The sequence below is a fragment of the Vidua chalybeata genome, assembly GCF_026979565.1.
Source record: "Vidua chalybeata isolate OUT-0048 chromosome W unlocalized genomic scaffold, bVidCha1 merged haplotype SUPER_W_unloc_6, whole genome shotgun sequence".
Lineage (NCBI taxonomy): Eukaryota > Metazoa > Chordata > Aves > Passeriformes > Viduidae > Vidua > Vidua chalybeata.
The window spans coordinates 699,294-702,763 of NW_026530341.1; the positions used below are offsets into that span (position 1 = coordinate 699,294).

Consider the following 3,470-nt stretch of genomic DNA (forward strand, 5'->3'; position numbering starts at 1 on the left):
TGCAAGCATTCGCGACCTTGGGGGTCCCCATCACTATCAAAACCGATAATGGCCCAGCTTATATTTCAAAGGTGTTTGTTGGGGAAGATGAAATAGCAAGGCCCTATAAATATGAGGGCCTGGCAAAAGAATCAGAGAATACAGATATCGAGATGAAAACAAGGTTTGAAATACCAAACCTTCATTACTGAGCATCCCGAAAACAATAATGCAATCCCCCCTTTCTGATAGATCCTAAGGTCAAATGGAATGTCCTGTCTCACCCCCCAATGTATGGTTCATCCCTCACCTGTAACCCTCCCCTGAAGTATCCGATGTCTGTAACCCCATTGGCCCAAGTCCTGTCCCAGCCCACCTTGAAGCCCCCTGATAAGGTGTGGCCGAGGGACCGGACGCTCTCTCTCTTGGACCTTCCTGCTGGGACACCCACCTGGCACCATCTCTCTCTCCCCCCGCTCTCCCTGGGCCTGCCACGAGTTGCGGCTAGCAACTCTAAGCAAGGCCCTTCATCCTTTACAATAAACCCTATGCTCTAAAGACCGGGCCTCAGAGATCCTTCGTTACCACCCATCCACACCGTCCTGGAGTCCAGCAATCCCCGCAGATTGGCGCCCAACGAGGAAGACCGACCCCCACAGACCGGCAACCCCACGTGTCTGAAGACCTCTTCAGCTTTTCTACCTGTGGGAGACTTCTCCATGGACGGTAACTAAATAACCAGTTGTAGCCTCCCAATCGGTGTCGTGAGCACGGCGTATCGTTGCTGAGCAACGTGGAAGCCGGAGCTCTATAACTTTGCCGAGGCAATCCTCGAGCACGGGAATTCGTTACAAGGTAGCGAGTACCTGGAGCTCTTGGAGGAATTCGCCTGGCAATCCTCGAGCATAGGCGGCCGCTGCTGCGCGGCAGCTACCTAGAGCTCTCTGAGGAAACTCGCCGTGGCACCCCGCCACGTGCACTGAGCACAGGCGAGCACTGCTCTGCACTGCCCGCACTGAAGCTCTGAGTGGAGTCTGGAGGCCCCGAGCACGGAAAGACGTTCCTGAGCGACGCCTGAAACCGGAGCTCTGAGGGGGACCTCAAGCAGAGTCCTGAGCGCCGACTGGAGTGCCTGGCCAGCCCCCCACGTCGGAGTTCTGAGTGAGGACCCTGCCCCTGCGATATCGAGGTGAGCTACACTGGTGTAAAAATGGGACAATCCCACTCTGCCCCTGATCGGGATCTCTATAAGGAACTTAAGCATTCTTTACGCTGCAGTAACAGTACTTTACCTAAGCAAGAGCTTAAAAACCTTTTAGAATGGACTTTACTTAATTTCCCCAATGCGGACCGTTCAGCCGTCTTTACCAGAGACTTTTGGGACTCAGTTGGAAATAGACTCTTTAATGATATTTCACGCCGGGATTTGACTGGCGTTCCCCTTCTCCCGGCGTGCAGAGCCTTGGTTGAGCTGTTTGCTGCACAGCAAACGCCCGCGGCAGCCGCTCAGCCGGACCACGCTGTCCCTGAAAATCCCCTCCACGCTGCCGCGAGTCCGCAGCGGGGCACGCCCCCCGCCCCCCCCCCCGCGCCACGCGGCTGCGGCGTCCGCGGCCCCTCCCCCCGCCCATGCGGTCGCGGCGTCCGTTGCCCCGGCCCCCCCACCGGACCCCGCGGCCCCTCCCCCCGCCCATGCGGTCGCGGCGTCCGTTGCCCCAGCCCCCCCACCGGACCCCGCAGCCCCTCCCGCCGCTCCCTCCACCCCCGCACCCCCCATTCCACTAACCTCTGCTGTTCCGGTTGCCGCGGTTCGCCCCCCCCGCTCCAGGTTGGGCCCCTCCCCTGCCTCTGCCCCAGCGAGCCCGCCTACACCCCCCGCTGCTGGCGCTACACCGGCCCCGGCCCCCCCTCCCCCCGCGGCCCCGGCTGTACCCCCCCTCCCCCCCGCGAGTCCCGCCGCTCCCCCAGGCATGTGCTGTGCCTCTGTGACTACTGCCATCGCCGGCCTCCTGCAGAGTCACGCGGCCACGCTTTTGCAAGCAGCGCAGGTTCCCCTCGCTGCCGCGGCGCTGCCGCTGCCTGACATCCCGCAGGCATCCGCCGCTTCTTTGCCGCCGGCGCCTTTTGCCGACTCCGCATCTACAGTGCTGACCACGGCAGCGTCCTCTGTGCCGCGGGACGGAGCGGTCCAGCCCACCAAGCCGCCCCGTGCCTCCCGCGCTGTGGCTCCCCCACCGTTGTCACTGCCCCCCTCAGACACGCCCACCGCCATGGTCCCTGTTCCAGCCCAGACTGCGAGCTACCAGCGGCTGAGCTCCACGGCACATACGCCGCCTAGCCCCCCGCGCCCTGTCCCCGCTCCGCGGCGATCACTGGCCAGCCCTCCCCTTCCTACCACCGCTGCAGCTGCGCCGGGGACTGCGGCCACCGCCGGAACCGCGAGAGCAGCCCAGCCCCCTGCTTCTCAGCCCCCCAGCGCACCGCTGTTTGCGGCGCCGCTGCCGGCTCGGAGCGCCGCGGTGCCGCCGCGGCCCGACCCGCCCCCATCGCGCAGGGATGCTCCGGGGCTCCACGCCGCGGCGCTGCCACCCCCTGCGGGCGGCGGCGCCCTGCCGTTCCCTTCTGTGGCCACAGAGACGGTCCCTGCTGCGCTCCCCGAGGCGGCCGCCATGATGCCTCACCACGCGGACCCCGTGACACGCCCCCCGCATGCGCAGTCCCTGCGACCCTCGGAAGACCTGCCTCACGCCGCGACACCGCCGCCGCCCCCCCACGCCGCCTCCGCCACGCCTTTGATCCAGCCTCCCGGCGCCCACACGCTCCATGCTGCAGTCCACCCCCAGCCGACATCACCGTGTTCTCCCACGCCAGCACCATCGCTCCCAATTCCAGCTGCAGGACACCCACCCGTGTCGCCAGAACTTCAGGGATCACCGCGTCTACAAGTGTCTCCGCCCACACCACCACCCCAGCCGGAGCCTGTTACAGCCTCATCACAAGTGGCCCCCACTGCAGCCCGCCTCGCACAGCCTCTGGAAACTCCAACGCTACAGCCACCAGCAGTTCCTGCGCAGACGCAGCCTCCAGCCGCCCTTCACCTGCCTCCATCGTCACTGTGTACCGTGCCACAGCCACCGCACCCTGCACCTGACCCAAGCAGGACTGGACTACAGCCAAGCACACAAACCGTGCAACGAGAAGGGGGAGGGTCGAATGTGACACACATAGAGAACTGTATTGCATTTCCAAATGCCAACTCTCTTAATGCTGAAAAGTCACCAGCATCAATCACAAATTTAGAAAATCCCCAGAAAAGTTTTGACAATCTTCAACTGACAGACTGGAATCAAATCACACGTGACATTTGCAAAGAGGAAAGCCTAAACCCTATAGCACTGCCTGTGATATTCAGCCAGCAAGCCGGTGGTCCCAGAACTTGGACAGCTATCCCATCTCATGAGGTGAAAGAATTGCGAAAAGCAATAAAGGAC

General features: G+C 62.7%; 1 long non-coding RNA gene across 1 annotated transcript; it reads left to right on the plus strand.

The window, feature by feature from the left end:
• Nucleotides 1-595: 595 nt before the first annotated feature.
• On the plus strand, nt 596-1,309 carry LOC128783010 (uncharacterized). Its single transcript, XR_008428952.1, has 2 exons — nt 596-705; nt 1,001-1,309. It is a non-coding gene; the product is annotated as an uncharacterized LOC128783010 (long non-coding RNA).
• Nucleotides 1,310-3,470: the final 2,161 nt, after the last annotated feature.